Source organism: Heptranchias perlo, chromosome 11 (genome assembly GCF_035084215.1).
Source record: "Heptranchias perlo isolate sHepPer1 chromosome 11, sHepPer1.hap1, whole genome shotgun sequence".
Lineage (NCBI taxonomy): Eukaryota > Metazoa > Chordata > Chondrichthyes > Hexanchiformes > Hexanchidae > Heptranchias > Heptranchias perlo.
Window position 1 is genome coordinate 35,429,631 of NC_090335.1, and position 20,309 is coordinate 35,449,939.

Below are 20,309 nucleotides of genomic sequence, written 5' to 3' on the forward strand. Positions count from 1 at the left end.
GGTACAGAGATCATTGAAGTGTCATGAACAGGTGCAGAAAATAATCAAGAAGGCAAATGGAATGCTGGCCTTTATATCTAGAGGACTAGAGTACAAGGGGGCAGAAGTTATGCTGCAGCTATACAAAACCCTGGTTAGACCGCACCTGGAGTACTGTGAGCAGTTCTGGGCACCGCACCTTCGGAAGGACATATTGGCCTTGGAGGGAGTGCAGCGTAGGTTTACTAGAATGATACCCGGACTTCAAGGGTTAAGTTACGAGGAGAGATTACACAAATTGGGGTTGTATTCTCTGGAGTTTTGAAGGTTAAGGGGTGATCTGATCGAAGTTTATAAGATATTAAGGGGAACAGATAGGGTGGATAGAGAGAAACTATTTCCGCTGGTTGGGGATTTTAGGAGTAGGGGACACAGTCTAAAAATGAGAGCCAGACCTTTCAGGAGCGAGATTAGAAAACATTTCTACACACAAAGGGTTGTAGAAGTTTGGAACACTCTTCTGCAAACGGCAATTGATACTAGCTCAATTGTTGAATTTAAATGTGAGATAGATAGCTTTTTGGCAACCAAAGATATTAAGGGATATGGGCCAAAGGCAGGTATATGGAGCTAGATCACAGATCAGCCATGATCTTATCAAATGGCGGAGCAGGCACGAGGGGCTGAATGGCCTACTCCTGTTCCTATGTTCCTATTTATATCTTTAGCCAGACTGGCCTCTGGGGCCCACTGTGCAACCCAACGATGCTGCTAGATGCAGAAGGCTTGTGTGCGGTGGGCGCTCCTGTAGTGCTGATACCAGTGTGAGTGCCTGCCCCTAATATTTAAATTACCGTTTCCCTGTGATTTTGGATGGGGGTGGGGCGGGGGTCATAATGAAGCCTGCTGCGTGGACGGAATTCTGGGCTTGGCTTTTTAAAAAGTTTGACAAAACGAGGAAACAAAAATATTCTACATGCAATTTTGTGAATGCCACCAGTTACAAAACACAGTGTAGGCAGCGAGCAGCTGACACCCGACATTCCAGTTCCTGGCCTCACTGGTTCTCTCGGTGCATCATGCATTGTACTCCCAGAACACTATTAAAATACTTAAATGAGCTAACCTTGCATTGTTGTTTGAGGTCAGCTTAAAATGCCCTGGGAGTAATGACATCCCATAATGACAAGAGTCACAGTGTATGGAACAAATGTTGCTTTTGGCACTTCGGATCCATTTAGCAAGACATGCATGTGGTGCTACCATCGTAAAGCAATGGAATATGATAGAGCTGTAGCAATAGTCTGGGGGGATTTGCATTCCTCATCATGTTATCACAGCATGTGATAAATTTTGGAACACACTGCAGTATGATAACTACTGCTAAATAAAAAATGTTATCAAGAGACCTGTTGTACAAATCTCTACTGCAGAACAGTGCATTCTTAATTGCTGTCATTTGGGAATGGCTAGGTAATTGTACTGTAATTATTTCACACTGATACAGTATGCTAAGAATCACGTGAATCGGATCTGCCAAATTAAATCCTGAATTAATTCACTAACTCAATTCTGGGCATGATTTTGTTTTAAATTGAAAAGCCAAGGTGAAGGGACAACACCCATAGTGCAGGACACCATCAAGGTTGAAAAGAGTGAAAGAGGTAATAAGATACAGCAAAAAGCAATAATTCTGTGACACCAAGCTTTGTGTTTTAAGAGCCTGAAATGAATAGTGAAACCCACAGTAAAGCAGAACCTGCACAATTTTTCTTTCTTTAATTTAATGGACGGAAAAGCAGGAGGGTTCTGTTAGCTGCCATTTTTTCCCAGGCAATGTTTAATGTTCAGGCAGTATTGGGTTGGATGTTGATTGGTATGAAGAAGGAACAGACTGGTGGAGAGGACAGAGTCTGAGGAACTCCTGAATTAATGGAAAAATAATCAAAGCCATTAACTACAGCACAGAGAGAACAATTTGAGAGGAAACTTGATACCTGTGAACAAAGCTTTGGTGGGAAACCATTTGCCAGACTCTATCAAAAGCTTTGGAGATGTTCAGGGCAATGAGAATTGATTTACCAAAGTATTAAAGAATGGTGTTGTAGAGGTTTGTGACATAAGCAGCTAGGTCATATCAAAAATCATACTGTTGATCATGGATTAGGCCAAAATTTTCAAGAAAAATAATAATTTAACAGTTAACAGTAACATCCATAAATTTAGAAAAGAAAATAGGCTGTAGCTCGGTGGTCAAGAGGGATCACCTTTCTTAGAGACAGGGGAATACAAATATGTTTCCAAGGTATGGAAAGTTGGATTGAAAGTAAGAAAGATTGAAGAGATGGCATAGGTCAAGGGTAAGTTCAGAAACTCACAGCTTGGGAATGATGGATGGGACACCATAAGTACCAGAGGTCTTTTTCAATCCAGAGGGTGGAAGATTCAATAAACTTGGTGGAAATTAAACTTGATATCAGTCATAATTGTCTTACAGAATGAAACAATCGAGGGAGGTTCTTTATCAAGATCACCTACATTATAAATGGAGGAAAAAGTGAGCCGAAGGAGGCAGGTTTTTCTTTGAGGGCTGGTAACTATTAAGTTAGAAGAGACAAGCTTTGGCAAGGGACCAGAAAGAATGGATGCTGGAGAATAATGAAGACAGCTGTTGAGACATTTTTCTTCATCCATTTCTGGTTAGCAACTTCGAATGAATTTGTGGGAGTTAATGATCAGAGATAAGGTTGGTTCAGAATGTCTCTGATTGATCAACGGTGCAGGTGGAATAGGCAGATTTTTATGAAAGACAGCAGGGTGGTAGGCATGTGTGAACTAAGACACAATACTTGACCTGATGGAAGGGAAAGAGGTTTCATACCTCGCTTTCATGCCATGTAAAATAACATCAGTTACTTCACTGGCACAGAGAGAGGGATTAAAGGAGTAAATACGGTAATTGAGCCAGGAGAAAATGATCCCAGTTGGCTAACTCACGGGGCCAAGGAAGAAGTCAATGTCTTGCAGATTGTGATTTGTTGCAGGTTAGTCTGAAAGGGGCAGATATAAGACAGTGGTCAGAAAAGCCCAACGCTGAGGAGGGAGACACAGCCAATTTTACGAATAAGCACTGATGGCCTTGCCCATCGGGAGCACATGTTATGAAATTGTGGGTGTGCTCCCAACAATTTTCTGTCCATTTCAATTCTGTGATCTCCCAATATATGCTCCTGGTGGGAAAGGCTCCATGCAAGGAATGTGCATTCGTAAAATTGGCCCTATAGCATATGAGTTAGGAAGGGAGATGAGCTAGAGCTCCAAGAGATTAGATAAGTTACAGAAACAATAGGTAATACAGGTAGGCTGATTGCCAATTTGCGGTCATTCAGGATAACAAGGACTTCAGCATTAGTGTTGACTTGATCAATAGAAAATTAAAAACAAGGCAGTATAAATTTGTCATGCTGCCCCTTGGCGACATCATCCAAAGACATGACAGCAGGTTCCACATATATGCTGACAACACCCGCCTCGACCTCACCACCACCTCTTTTGATCCCTCCACTGCATCTGATTTGTTACGCTGCTTGTCTGACATCAAGTACTGGATGAGAAGACATTTCCTCCAATTAAATATTGGGAAGACTGAAGCCATTGTTTTCAGTCTCCGCCACAAACTCTTCCGTAGCCATCGATTCCATCCCCCACTCTGGCCGCTGTCTGATGCTGAACCAGACGGTTCACAACTGCAGCATCCAATTTGACCCTGAGCTGAGCTTCCGATCCCATGTTCTCTCCATCATTAAGACCGCCTACTTCCACCTCCGCCCCTGCCTCAGCCCATCTACTGCTGAAACCCTCATCCATGCTTGTGTTACCTCCAGACTTGACTATTCCAATGCTCTCTTGGCTGTTCTCCCATCTTCCACCCTCTGTAAACTTGAGCTCATCCAAAACTCTTCTGTCTGTATCCTGATTTGCACCAAATCCTGTTCACCCATCACCCCAGTGCTCGCTGACCTACATTGACTCTCGGTACAGCAACAGCTCGATTTTAAAATTCTCATCTGTGTTCAAATCCTTCTATGGCCTTGCCCCACCCCATCTTTGTAACCTCCTCCAGCCCTACAACCCTCTGAGAATTCTGCGTTCCTCCAATTCTGGAATCTTGTGCATCCCCAATTTCCTTTGCCCCTCCATTGGAGGCTGTGCCTTCAGCAGTCTAAGCCCTAAGCTCTTGAATTCTCTCCCTGAACCCCTCTGCCTCTCTACCGCTCTCTCCACCTTTAAGATGCTCCTTAAAAACTAACTCTTTTACCAAGCTTTTGGTCACCTGTCCTAATATCTCTGTATGGCTCGGTGTCACATTTTGTCTGATAACGCTCCTGTGAAGCGCCTTGGGATGTTTTAATTTATTAAAGGTGCTACATAAATGCAAGTTGTTGTCTTAGATGGTAGCGCAGAACGGGCAGCCCGTTTTGCACTCCGACTGAGGCCAGCATTTATTGCCCATCCCTAATTGCCCTGGAGAAGGTGGTGGCGAGCTGCCTTCTTGAACCGCTGCAGTCCGTGTGGTGAAGGTTCTCCCACAGTGCTGTTAGGAAGGGAGTTCCAGGATTTTGACTTAGCGACGATGAAGGAACGGCGATATATTTCCAAGTCGGGATGGTGTGTGACTTGGTGGAGAACGTGCAGGTGGTGGTGTTCCCATGTGCCTGCTGCCCTTGTCCTTCTAGGTGGTAGAGGTCGCGGGTTTGGGAGGTGCTGTCGAAGAAGCCTTGGCGAGTTGCTGCAGTGCATCCTGGGAATGGTACACACTGCAGCCACAGTGCACCGGTGGTGAAGGGAGTGAATGTTTAGGGTGGTGGATGGGGTGCCAATCAAGCGGGCTGCTTTGTCCTGTATGGTGTCGAGCTTCTTGAGTGTTGTTGGAGCTGCACTTATCCAGGCAAGTGGAGAGTATTCCATCACACTCCTGACTTGTGCCTTGTAGATGGTGGAAAGGTTTTGGGGAGTCAGGAGGTGAGTCACTTGCCACAGAATACCCAGCCTCTGACCTGCTCTTGTAGCCACAGCATTTATGTGGCTGGTCCAGTTAAGTTTCTGGTCAATGGTGACCCCCAGGCTGTTGATGGGGGATTTGGCGATGGTAATGCCATTGAATGTCAAGGGGAGGTGGTTGGACTCTCTTGTTGGAGATGGTCATTGCCTGGCACTTGTCTGGCGCGAATGTTACTTGCCATTCATCAGCCCAAGCCTGGACGTTGTCCAGGTTTTGCTGCATGCGGGCGTGGACTGCTTCATTATCTGAGGGGTTTAAACCCCAAACTCATTGCTCACAGAAAACATTGAAGTCCCCAAGAATGCTGATTTCAGCGGAGTTGATAGAAATGGAAAGTGGTGGAAATACTCAGTAGGTCTGACAAAACTATCAATAAGCAGAGATAAAATTGCCATAGGGTTAACACCCAAAAGTTAACAGCCTCTCCATTTGTGATTGTTTTCTTTATATCTTTAGAGTTGATGGCTTCAATTTTGCTGCACAGAATGTTGAAAAGTTCTGGGAAATAGATTGTTTTATAATTGTATTCATCTGACTTCATTATATAGACTTTCCTTTCTAGATGATTTTTTTAAAGATGGATTTTGAAGTGAATTACAATAAAGAACTTGAGAAAATAGGAATGAGAATTTTGAAAAGTTTTGTTACATACTCCCAGTTGATTCAGAGCTAATTGACACTTATAAAAGGAAGCTGGATCAATATTTGATGAGAGGGATGATTGAGGGTTATAAAGATATTGGCCAGGCTTTTCCACTTATTAGCTTGAGATTTTTCAGCCATTCACTTTAACGGTTGGAAAATTGCAGGATGGCACACAATGAGGTAAAAAGTCTTGGCCATTAACTGCACTGCTTCATTTTATTTCAGTGGAGGTAGGAAAAGGGACCCCTTTGTAGCGGATCAACAGTTATCAGTGTAAGGAAATCCAACATCAAACAATCACAATGGACAGTGGTGGTGCAGGCTTAATGGGCCAAATGGCCTTTCTCACTTTAGACTTTCTCATGTTTTTATAAGATGTGAGCTTATGCCCATTTAGACTGTTCAATTGTTTACATCCCAGTTCAGTATCTGCTGAGGACTATTTTCATTTCTCTCTTGCTATGATGCCAACTTCCCTTTATTCCCCATTGAATCAAGAACCCGTCCATCTCTTTTTCAATGTTTCAACTGAGTATACTTTCATTGTGCTGGATTGCAGGATATTTCATAAACTAACATGGTAAGTGTGAAGTGATTACTGGCAGTTTTCATAACGTAATAGTTCATAACATAACCTAATTCTCATTTGGCTCTCCACAAAGAAATCTCCAAATTATCTCCTTCCACAGCTTGCTTCTTAAGTTTAAAATTTATACTATTATAATTTTAGGATTTCACCAAATCTTTCTCTTATACCTGGTGCCAAAGACCAGTCCTATAAGTGGGCCCTTGGTCTCCACAAACAGGAGCTTGACTTTATACACACAAGGGGGGTAATTTTGACTTTGGGCGTTATTGATTCAGCCGCCCTGTTATACATCTCTCTCGATTTTCACTTCCATTTTCCCATTTGCAAAATGAATAGCTTTTCTCTGATCTTTAAATACACTTAACATAAATTGGTTCTGATATTTATCTTATTTAGTCTATGGGGTCTCAGGACCTTGTATCCCTCCTGAAGGAGTGTTCAGTTGTTTGTGACTCACTAATAATGCTCGTGGAGGGAATTTCCACATTGAGAGGTAGTGAAATTGGACTGATAGATGGTACATTGTCACGCGCTGTTGACTTTGTCCCAGAGGCTGCAAGAAATTCTGCCATGTGACCATCTTTGCATTTAATAATTGCAGCTTGGAGTTGACACCATTGCAAGAATGATACTGACCAGTTACTCCTCATCCAAAGTGAATAGGATTTTGTTAAGTGGCCAGTCATCAAGGTGGCTGAAACTAATCCGAATGATCTCTTGAATATCTAACATTTTTTAACACCATTCCTAATATTAGCCATATCAGTCCTTGCAGAAGATTTTCTAGTTTCTATATAAGCAAAATCAAATAGTGTAGATTGTATTTCAGGATCCATTAAAAACAAACCTGGAAATTAAGCTGTCCATTATTATAATATGAACACTTAACACCTTCATATCAAATTCCTTTGCCTTCTATTTTAACAGAATAGTTAACATTCAAAATAAAATGGTTAAAGCATCCATTAAAGTAGTGGCCTGAGGATTTTGATACCGATGCATCAAGCCATTTGTGTGATCAATATCAGACAGCATAATTTCTGGGCTCTAGCTTATTAAATGTTTAGTAGCTGACCACTAAAAAGTCATTAAGAAGAGCAATTTTCTCCATGAACTGGGATAAATCCCATAACACATTTAATTTATCTTCTTAGGAACGCTACAGGAAAATTAAATGCTATAAAATACAATAGAAAACAATGCAAAGATAAAGGGGGAAGAAATTGGTCCCTTTCGTGCCTGTTTTTTGGTTGCAAAATTCACATTGGGGGGACCAATTTCCGGGCACGATCTCACACACTCAATTCTCCCAGACATGGCAACTTCTGAGTGCCCAGGGCGTCTGCTTAAAACAGGTGTTAGGCCACCTGAATATGCTAATCAGCTATAAGCAAATGTTTGAGACTGGCATGGGGCTGTATGACCTATAAGTGAAGCAGTAGGATTCACAGGAGAGTGCTTGACCTAGAAGTAAAGCACTAGGACTGGCAAGGGGTATATGAGTTATAAATAAAGCATTATTAAGTAATAACGCCAAAACGGAGCTGGTATGACTGTAATCAAGATCACTTCTAAAAAGTAAACTCATTTTGCTTTGCACCAATAAAACATGACTGTCTCTGCTTTTAAATCTTACTTTTTACCGTATGTTTTTTTAAAAAGCTTTTTCAAAAAAACTTTCGTGGGGCAACAGTCTGCATTTTAGTTTAAGCCATTTGAAGAGAGCGGGCTGTCTCACTACCTGCCCTCTTGGAATAAAAAGAACTGAATGTAAGATCGCCTAAGTGATGTATCTGGCCATCCTAGACAAAATCCAATTCATCCAAACTCTGCAAACCAAATCCTATCCCGCACCAAGTCTCCCCCTCGTCCTCCCTGACATCCTTTGGCTCCCTATTACCCAGCACATTGATTTCAAAATCCTCATACTCATTTACATGGCCTTGCTCCATCCTACCTCTGCAACCTCCTCCAGCCCTGCATCCCATTTCGTAACTCCACTCTGGACTACTGTAGATCCCTCCCCCCTCACTCCTCACTCCTCGCTCTATCATCAGCCATCACAGCCCCTCACTCTTGAATTCTCTGCCTAAGCTCTCCCCTCCCCCGGCTTTGCCACATCTCCTCAAAACCTATCGCTCTGACCACGCCTTTCATCAACTGCCACAACACTTCGAATTCCTGTTTGGTGTCTAATATGCCCTCCGTGAAGTGCTTTCGGGCATTTTGCTTTCTTAAAGGTGCTGTATAGGTGTATGTTGTTGTAAATATAGTTGCTGCTGGTATTAAACTGAACGTACAGTATAAAGATATAAGATTGTCTGGGGTGGAGGGGGGGGGGGGGGTGGTTGGGGTTTGCTGTGAGCTAAGAGCAAGATGCTGGGAATGTGAGGAAAGCATTTGAATCAGGAACTGGGAAACAGAAGCTCCTTTGAAATAAGAAATAGGCATGAAAAATGTATTGAAGGTAAATGAGCCACTGTTGTTTAGATCAGAAACTTAATTCAAGTGCTCGAATAATATATTTACCTGTTCTGCCAAAATGCTAACAGTACAGAGGCACAGAAACCAATTAATAACCTGGCCAAACTTTCCACTTGGTAAGTCAAAATCATGCATGTCATCCTCTGCTTTAAGTTCTACTAGTATAGATTATTTTCTTTGTTTTATTTATATATATATATATAAGTGTATGTATATGTGTGTGTGTATGTATATATAATGTGTGTATATGCAATTATCATAAGTCAAACAACCTACAGGAGAAACCAGGAGTATCAATCTATTAACTTATTTATCACTTGTTATAACAGTGCTTCTAATCACACTGAGCAAGTGCACTATGTCATCTCATAACTATTACATAGTAAAAATTTTGCTTTTAATTTATGTGCTGCTATGAAGGGCACGAACCTACCACTCAGGAAAATACTAGAGCCATTATGACAGTTCATCACAGGCTGAACATGATTGCCAATAAGAGAAGAAAGCAATCTTCCATCAACGACTTTAAAAAAATTCCCTGAGCACTAGAGAAAATGATTGAGACAGAGTACTGTGCTACATTTAGCTCATCGGTTAGCATTCCTGTAATGTCTGCAATAAACTGCAATATTATACTGCAAAGCACTGCATGTGGAATACTGACCTGTAGATTTTACGAATTAGCGCTCCCACCACTGAACAATGTTTAACAACTGCACATATTAGAAATCAAGCATGCTAACCTCTATATCTAAATTCCTGATATGTTCTCAACATGCTCTGCACTGGGAACATAAATTGCAAAATCCGCATGATTGAGACAAGGAGGACAATTTCATGCGGGGGCATTACATGCAATGATATCTCAGGAGATATGTGTACACTCGTCAGTACTTCCAGAGCAATATTTATCTCCCGCCAGTTGTACCTTAGCATGTCTGAAGAAACATCTTCTTGCCACCTTTGCCTCACTCGAGAGAATGTGACAGTGATTTACCATCTGCTCCAGGCTGACCTGCAAACAACTTCAAGAACTGGGACAGCTCTTTCTGTCACTGTGAAGGTCATCACAGCATTAAGCTTCAATGCCACAGGATCCTTCCAGGTTCCCACAGGAGTCATCTGCCACGATAGCCAATGTGCTACCCATAGATGCACACAACAAGTGAAATATGCCATATTTAACAGAGGAAACACCTTTATAACTTTGTGGAAAGAAGGCAGCAGCTGGGTGAGGGCATGAAACTTTTTCCACGTGGCAGGCTTCCCAAGAATCCAGGGCATTATAAATGGTAACCGTGTGACTAGTGGACAACCTTGTGCAAGGGCATTGCAATGCATCATACATACTGATTTTGATGGCTATACTGTTTCAGAGTACAGTGCTTCAGTGCAAGCTATTAGCATGCCTCACTAGATGTTACCCTACACCTGTAGTGCAATAAAGCATTTTGGGAAGAGGAGAATATGTTATTTGCATGCTTTGTAGACTATGTCCCAGAGAGTGCAGCAACTCATTATTTACATTTGTGCTGTTACCTTCTTTGCCAAAATAGTAATAGTGTAACACTTAATTTGAGACTTCTCCTAATCCCACAGAACCTCTCTCACTTGATCCCAGACTTTAATTTGAATATTTATTCCATGGAACTGAGGCTAGTTCTTGCCAGAAGTGGAGCCTCCTCTTGCTCAAAGCTCATGTGTTGCTCTTATGTTGGGGCTAAGATTCCTCAGGGGTTTCACAAGTTTCCCTCCCATAACTCCAGGAGACCAGTGGAACCCCCAGGGAAATGTCAGAAATGCCCGTTGCTGGAGTTACAGCGGCAGATCAGTGAGATCCTCGTGGGATTTCAGCCCCACTGTTTTTACGGTTCCTAATAATCCAACAGTGAATGAGAAAGGAATAGCAGCTATATTAATTACAGTCATACCTTCAGTAACTCACTGCTAGCTTACAAATTCCATGTTGCAAACTGATTCACTTCTCTGGATTCTAACCCATTGCTTAATTGTAATATTAATGCACTACTTACTGGTGTTAAAGGAATACCTCTAAATTTGCATACCCAAACTGATATACCATTATATTTATCCTATACAATAAAGGATAACATCTTAACATAAAACAACTTAGTATTTAGATGGGCCTCCTGTAATATTTCATAGGTAAGACATTGATAGCTAAAACATAAAGGGGGTAAATTTTCTTGCTGTTTCCAGTGCATTTAATGTGCTGGAACGGTTATGGCAATATTTTTTGTGAGCAAAGTTGGGTAGAAGCCATGTGTAACCAGCTCCCCTGAGTTTCCTCGTGCTTCTGCAGCTCTCCAGCTGAGTAACTACTGGCCTCATTTGCATAAGTCAAAATGAGATCCAGTAGCAAAGCACCTCTGAATAACATGGCGCAGGCGAGATGCCATCGACCTCACCACCTCCTACGGTAAGAGCAGAGTGCTTCAATGGCCTTGTCCTCGAAGGGAACAAAGAGTTTAAAGGTGGGCATTGTATGCAAATTTGTCCTGTAAGACGATAGAGTGACTGATGGTAAGGCTTAAAATAAATTTGTTGGACTGATGGTAAGGCTTAAAAATAAATTTGTTGGACTATAACTTGGTGTTGTAAAATTGTTTACAATTGTCAACCCCAGTCCATCACCGGCATCTCCACATGATGGTAAGGCTGGCAGTTGAGGATTGTGTGCTAAGTGGCATGGGAGCGGTAAAGGAAGAGATGTGGGGGTATGATACTGTTAAAGTATGATGTGGAGATGCCGGTGATGGACTGGAGTTGACAACCCCAGTCCATCACCGGCATCTCCACATCATGGCTATCATCGACACCACAAACTGCCGGCTCACAAATTTGTTGGACTATAACTTGGTGTTGTAAAATTGTTTACAACTGTTAAAGTAGAGGAAGGTATGTGGTGGTATGACATTAAAAACTAACGGGAGGAGGAGGCGCCGTAAACATCCCCATCCTCAATGATGGCAGAGTCCAGCATCTGAGTGCAAAAGACAAGACTGAAGCTATTGCAACCATTTTCAGCCAGAAATACCGAGTGGATGATCCATTTCGGCCTCCTTCCGATATCCCCATCACCGAAACCGGTCTTTAGCCAATTCGATTCACTCCACGTGATAGCAAGAAACGGCTGAGTGCACTGGATACAACAAAGGCTATGGGCCCCGACAACATCCCGGCTGTAGTGCTGAAGACTTGTGCTCCAGAACTAGCCGTGCTTCTAGCCAAACTGGTCCAGTACAACTACAACACTGGCATCTACCCGCAAATGTGGAAAATTACCCAGGTATGTCCTGTCCACAAAAAGCAGGACAAATCCAATCTAGCCAATTACCGCCCCATCAACCTACTGTCAATCATCAGCAAAGTGATGGAAGGTGTCGTCGACAGTGCTATCAAGCAGCACTTATTCACCAATAACCTGCTCACCGATGCTCAGTTTGGGTTCCGCCAGGAACACTCGGCTCCAAACATGGACAAAAGAGCTGAATTCCAGAGGTGAGATGGGAGTGACTGCCGTTGACATCAAGGCAGCATTTGACCGAGTGTGGCACCAAGGAGCCCTAGTAAAATTGAAGTCAATTGGAATCAGGGGGAAAACTCTCCAGTGGCTGGAGTCATACCTAGCACAAAGGAAGATGGTAGTGGTTGTTGGAGGCCAATCATCTCAGCCCCAGGATATTGCTGCAGGAGTTCCTCAGGGCAGTGTCCTAGGCCTGATCATCTTCAGCTGCTTCATCAATGACCCTCCCTCCATCATAAGGTCAGAAATGGGGATGTTCACTGATGATCGCACAGTGTTCTGTCCCATTCACAACCTCTCAGATAATGAAGTAGTCCGTGTACGCATGCAGCACGACCTGGACAACGTCTAGGCTTGGAGTGAGAAGTGGCAAGTAACATTCGCGCCAGACAAGTGCCAGGCAATGACCATCTCCAACAAGAGAGAGTCTAACCACCTCCCCTTAACATTCAACGGCATTACCATCGCCGAATCCCCCACCAATCAACATCCTGGGGGTCACCATTGACCAGAAACTTAACTGGACTAGCCACATAAATACTGTGGCTACAAGAGCAGCTCAGAGGCTGGGTATTCTGGTGGCGAGTGACTCGCCTCCAAACTCCGCAAAGCCTTTCCACCATCGACAAGGCACAAGTCAGGAGTGTGATGGAATACTCCCCACTTGCCTGGATGAGTGCAGCTCTAACAACTCTCAAGAAGCTCGCTTGAGTGGCACCCCATCCACCACCCTAAACATTCACTCCCTTCACCACTGGTGCACTGTGGCTGCAGTGTGTACCATCTACAGGATGCACTGCAGCAACTCGCCAAGGCTTCTTCGACAGCACCTCCCAAACCTGTGACCTCTACCACCTAGAAGGACAAGGACAGCAGGCACATGGGCACAACACCACCTGCACGTTCCCCTCCAAGTCACACACCATCCCGACTTGGAAATATATCGCCGTTCCTTCATCATCGCTGGGTCAAAATCCTGGAACTCCCTACCTAACAGCACTGGGAGAACCTTCACCACACGGACTGCAGCGGTTTAAGAAGGCGGCTCACCACCACCTTCTCAAAGGCAATTAGGGATGGGCAATAAATGCTGGCCTTGCCAGCGACATCCACATCCCATGAACGAATTAAAAAGAAACAGTTAAAGTGGAGGAAGAGATGTGGGGGTTTGACTTTGTTAAAGTGGAGGAAGAGGTTTTCTCCAGAAGTGCTCCTCCAGCCCCAGGCCCCTCCCCCTCCCTCCCTCCGGATTGTGAGGACCTTCCGAAACCTCCGCCTTATGACTTACCTGAACAATGGGAACCGTTCCTTTGGCAATAGACGGGGGACATGCAGATGAGGCCTGGCATTTTTGCCTGCCTTGACCCCACCCAGCCAATTCCCGTCTCAAGTTTAAATTGGGGCTTTAGCCTTTATTAAGATTCAATGAGTGCATTACTCATGTAAAACAGCATATATATATTTAATTCAGTCAGATATAAGTATTTTTACATGATAAGTATTTACCATGTAAAAGCAGCACATATGTTATTAACATCTGAGAAATAGAATAATATTTTTGGAATGATTCATCACCAGAAGACCAGTGTACTCGAAAGGTTAACCTATCTTTCCCTGTTTTATTTCAGATCTCCAGCATTCACGACTTTTCTGTACTTCTCACATAGATTATCAATTCAGTTATATACCTGATTTCTATTAAACATAAAAACATGTTTAGAAAACATTTTAAACATCTTAAGCAACAGATTTTTAGTTATAATGTGCTGTCTACAGCAGGGCAGTGGGTGGCTGTGCCGTACTTTAATGCTATCTTAGACGGAAAATAGGTCAAATCTGCCAGTTTTGCATTAACAACAGCAAGAAGAGTACACGGTGGATCGTTTTTCTGCCACTAAGATCCGAAATATAGTTGCCATTCATTTTTCCACGAGTCTTACTTATTAAATATGTTTTTACATTGATTTAAAAAATTATTGATGAGAAATGTTGGCACTCTTGAGAGTCACTCAACTTGCTAAGAGCTAGTTAGAAAATCTATGGCTGTCAGCTGAGCATGGGCAATTATTCATGCTCAGAGTGGTAACTAGCCTGATGAAGGAAGAGAATTTCTAGATTCCCATGGTTACATGAGTACTAAAGAACAAACTAAATAAGGACTAAGCAAAGCGTTCAACTGAAATGCGTGCCTGGAATATGTGAATGCGTTTTCCTTCAAAGCAAGCTGTAATAGGCTTCTTGTTGGAGAATGTTACGAGGAACTGAGCTGAATTGCCAAAGAAAAGTAACTCTTATGTGGGAGGGTCCCAGTGCTACAGGTGCTCTTAGGATGGTGCAGAATTTGCAATGTATGTAAGAATTATTACAATATATGAATGATTAAATTAATAATTGTAGTTACAAAGAATTGAAAATATTATATATATATATAACTTAAAAATTGAGTGTCATCTGCTTCAAGTTTAAAACTAAATTGCTCATACTCTGAGCTGATATATCTAGTAATACCTCTAGAGGGCAGCAATGAAATATAAGAGCACATGGAAGTGAGTTGTCGGCTGGCTTGGTGCAAATTAAAGTAAACCATTTGTTAACAGGTTAATAGAAGAGACCAGAAATGGAGCTTAAAAAAAGTGACAGGTGTAACATTTAAACATTGGCTTCACCCATTCACTGTTCCACTTCTTGCATGCTATTGCAGTTGCATTGCCAATAAATGACACATTTGCACAGATTACTTGGAGGCAGTCTTGCAAATTTCACTTCGCTCTGCATGGTTCCCAAACAGGTCCATCTGCATTTACATAGAAAGCTCTAATTTCATAGCAGCGCACTGCGTGCCTGAACATCAACCTCCTGGGAATGAAGACTTCAACACAGTCAGATAATCTGCTGCATATTTCATCCTGTGAGCATGCACCATATCATTGGGTTAGAACATAAGAACATAAGAAATTGGAGCAGGAGTAGGCCAATCGGCCCCTCGAGCCTGCTCCGCCATTCAATAAGATCATGGCTGATCTGATCCCAACCACAAATCTAAAGAACACAAGAAGTCGGAGCAGGACCCGGCCACATAGCCCCTGGGCCCTCTCCGCCACCCACAGGGCATTGACCGATCCGAACTCAGCTGGGATCACAGGCAGTGACTGACATCCGTACACTGCAGAATTAAATCATGATTGGAAGGAACATTTTTAACATGCCTACAAATATTCAAGATTTCAATCTGAGTCAGGATTCTAGAGAATTCCCCATTTAAAACTCCCAGATCATGGCCCTACTTTTCCTGTGTACTAATCATTTTTCTCAGTCCTTTTTCTCTAGACATTGATAAGTGCAAACTCTCCCAAGATAACTTTGGACAGGGTGACATTTCTGGGGTATGCTGGTATATAGCAAAAAAAACCTGCTACTTGTTAAGAGTGTCTCAAATGTTAACTCTGTAACCGAACACAACATTTTTACTGGAAAAATAAAATGGCCATTTTGGAATTGGGAACAAAAGAAATATCGAAATCTATTGCTCTATATCCCTTAATGCCCTTATCCAACAAATGCAAGGCACCCCCTGTGATGTGAAACACAGAAGATCTTGTTCAGCAGTCCACACAATATTACCTCTTGAAGAAATATCCTCTCCCACAGGGTCTCCTGTCTGCCTGCCCACAATTTGCAGCATCTCTTTTTCATGTCTGCTCAGGGCTTTTAACACTGTTGTGCCTCCCCCAGTTATTACTTCTTTGGCTTTGATTGTAAGCTATCTTTTCCTCTGGGGGGGGGGAAGAGAAGACAATTTTAAGGGCATGTGACGGAATGGATAGTTCCCCTCATATGAGTGCATGCACACCATGATAATGAAAAGTGGAGGTGAATTGTACCCTTTAAACAAAACATCCATGAAGACTAACAATGTCCCTTGTGGCAGTTAATGTGGTTTTAAATAAAGAAGGTGCTTGAGTGTTTGCAAAGGTTGCCTTTTGCGGAAGAGAATTTGTCTGACACCCTGACAGGAAGTGTATGATTGATAAGGAGGCAAGTGAAGGCTGTATGAGTGCTAGATGTGTATTGCTAAGACTGCCTTTACTTACCTCTGCCACCCTTCTCAGGCCTTTGAACCTCTTGGGGTTGGGCAAATTGCACTGACTGCCTCTGCCACCTCCCTCCACCACTTTCTCATATAGCTTCCTGCCCTCAATGTGCAGCAGTCTGCCTCTTTCGGCCCTCAGTTTAGCCAGCAACATCTCCAGAGAAGCTGCAAAGCCCCCCAGGAAATCTGGAGCAAAGGCGAGAAAATAGAGTTGAAGTGCAGATCAGCCTTGATCTAATTGAATGGCGGAACAGGCTGAAGGGGCTGAATGGCCTACTCCTTTTCCTAAGATCCTTGCAGGAAGATACCGGCCCTGACGATGACCACCCTGGCACTTCCACTGGGGAATTAGTGGTCAGAACCTCAGCCTCAACTGCTGCTATCCCTTCAACAACTTTGATGTGGCATCTTATTTCTGCCAGCATTAAGGGTAGGCTGGAGAGGGTGGTGTTATCAGGGTCTCGCAGCCTGGGGGGCCGGGCTGTGGTGGGGGGAGGTGGGAGGAGTCTGGGGCCGCAGAGGCTCGAACTTTCCTTGTGGGGCCCGGAGGAGCCCTGCTGCTTAACTTACCTTAGCGAGCCTTGCTGGCTTACCGCTAGCTTGATCTGAAGGGGTGGCCGCAGTGGGTGCGGGTTAAAATACCATTGGGGTCCCATGCACGTCATGGGATTCTGATTTGCATTTATTATTTACATTTTGTGTTTTGCACCTTATTTTCCCCATCTTGATTATAAGAACTTTGAAAAACCCAGAGTATTTGACAATTTATTTTCTGTTGTTAGGATTAGCTGTGGCCATCAGTAGCACTTTTAGTTACAATAGAGAACTGCACAGCTGAGTGCCACCCATACTAGAATGCTCAGGATGTTAACAGCAGCCATAATTAAAATATTTTAAAAGTGGCACACATTGGGGATTTCTACTTAGCTATGCAAGTTAAACATAACATTACTCTCAAATTATTAAACAGACTTGCATTTTGCTGTAATGATGAAACCAAACAGATGGGCAGTTACAATTCCCACAGGTCACTTCCCTGCTCTGGAGCCGCCGGGAGCTGACCTGCTTGGATTTTCACCACAGGCAGCAAGGAGAGCCACCCAAAGCCGACGGGGTCCTTTTAGCATAGGTATGTTAGGAGCCTAATGCAATTTTTACTGCTAGGCCCAAGCGGGAAAGTTTTCCACCAGGCCTATCCAATGAGGAATTAGATCGGGACCTGGAGAGACCCGAAAAAGGTAAGTTTAATTATTTTTAAAAAATTTCCTAGTGGGGGCCGGAGAAGCAGCAGTGCTCCTACAGGTCCACACAAAGAAATCTTAGGCCTCCCCTGCTGTTATCAAGTTCTCCTCCCCCTTCCCGCCACCCCCCCTCCCCCTGTTCATGGGGACCCTACGGGATGGCCCGGCAACTGATCTCTTGGACTTACTTGCCCTTGGCAGCCAGTCACTGGGCTGAGCAGATTTGGCATCGTTTCCTGCCCCAAATAGTGGGAAGTCGGCAGGCGGCACATCCCGTGCCTCATTTTTACTGCAGTGTGTGAGTTTTGAACTGACATCAAAATTCACCCGCTGAAAACTGGCCCCCAGTAAAATCAGGGCCATTTTTAAATAAAGCATGTGAGTCCTTAATAACTAAGGTGAGCCAAGCATTAGATGATACTTCAGCTAATGTTCTATTGCATTCCTGGTAATGACTGTACAGTGGCTGGATTTGTTTTACTTCAAGTCAGTTTCAGTTGGACAACTTAAGTCAAGTTAGGGATTTCATATAAAACATAAATCCTGATCCAATCTTTCCTACAATAACAATAAGCAGCAGGAATTCTGTCTGGTTTCTTTCCTGCTGACACTCAGGATTCTGAGGCCAATAATTGCATTCTGACTACCTTCGGCTGAAAGCAGCTAACTCAACGCACAGAAGGAATTGAATCTGGGTCCTTCCTCGTCTGTATAGGTCACTTGCACAGCAATGGGTTCTCAGGGAACTAAGGAGCCTATATTTCAGTAGGAAATCCATCTGAATAATAAAAAAAAATATTTATTGCCCATTGGATATCAGGATGCAAAGGATGTCCATTTTGGAATAACATTATGAATCGTGTAATGAATCAACCTCCTGAGTGCATTTAGAATACCATAATTATATATTTCAAAATCACTTCATTTCCATAATTTTGCTAAAAGTACTGGAGGAAATCTGTGTTTATTTGAACGATTTAATTGTGTAGCTGAATGACAGTTTAAATCTCATTTACACTTGGACTATGGGGAAATATGAGTACAGGGAAGCTTGTTATTTATGGGTAGTATTGACTAGGACACTAGGATTATCCACTCCTCTTTAGAACTCATGCCAAGCAATCTTTATCATGCAGCAGGATTGGGACATCGATCTTGTTTAATACCCTCTATGGAGGCTGGTGCATCCAATAATGCAGTTTTACCTTAACATGTCAGTGGAAGGCATCAGGAAGGCCTTAAACCCATAGCCACCTAGTCTTGTAGCAAGATATCTGCAGAGCCAACTGACACCAAACTAATCTTTTAGTTTTTATAAATACAGTGTATAATAATCATGTTTTTTACTTTCATACCCTGAGGTTGTTTCCCTTTGACATGTTCCCAGACAATAGGAGAAAAGTAACAGAAGTTCTAATTAAAAAAATATTTGGACCGTTATTAAATGGGCAAAAAATACCGTGACTTTTAATTCGCTCAAAGGTTATCTTATTGATGCTTAAAAAATGCATCACTCTGCTATATCTGTTGTTCTTGGTTTAAAGCTGATTATCTGTTGGACATGCTTGCGCAGCTAACGATCTCTTGCTCCCTGCACTAATGATCAGCTTCTGAGTTTATAAGCAAACCTGTCGATCTCCTGTGGCATTGCGCACAGGGAATCACTATCAAGTATTATCTTTAGCTGCAGGGGAGTTAGAGGACAAAGGTAATTGGACCAGAGTGCGCAGATATAATTCAGTCCCCATTTTAAAGTCATAAATTCTGTCCTTATTTTTGTATTTCCATTATAGATTCCTGTGTTTCCATCTATAATGGAAATGGCCTGTAATTACACCCTCCTGCTAGTGGTGGTGCTGCAGCACATCCAATTGCAAGAGGGTGTAATTACAGCACGACAAGGTTACATGGGCAGCTTTCATTTTAAATATGGACTTCGGAATTTATAATGGGAGAAAAAGCTTACAGCAAGCACGCGCAGACATAGGATTTTTAATATGTTATAGATGTGTAACTCTTGCCATGGAATAGTTGCAATCAACCAATATTTGGTACATTAATCAAAAATCCAAACTTTCCACCATTAATATTAAAAAAAAGTTACTTTCTAGCATGACATTATGGGGGAGAAATTCGATAAGGACCGTTTTCAGGCGGGGGTAGCGTGACGCACTTGGTACCCTGTGCCCGATGGCCCCTACGCAGGCAGCATGTGAACTTTGTGCTGCCTGCTACTTACCATGATATCTCCAAGCAGCCATCGCTATTCGCGCTCTGTGAGGAGAATGAAGAAGTTGGAAATGGGATGTGCTCAGCGCATGTCATCAGCAGCCTGCACCTCTTAAAGGTGCAGGTGCACATTTCAAATGGCAGGTACACAGTTTACTAGGAGAAGGGAAAGATGGCCACGAGGATAGCAGGACCGACATGAGAGAGGCCTCCACACTTCTCCAATGATGCACTGGAGGCCCTGGTGGAAGGGGTGGACGAAAGCAGGGCCAACATGTACCTGCAGGGTAACAGGAGACTGTTAACTGCAGCTCCACAGGCATTGGCAGGCTGTGGCACAGGAAATCAATGTCAGGAGCATTGCACCACACAATTGGGTGCAGTGCCGAAAGAAGTTCAATGATTTGACATGAATGGTCAAGGTGAGGGAATGCAAGTGTCAA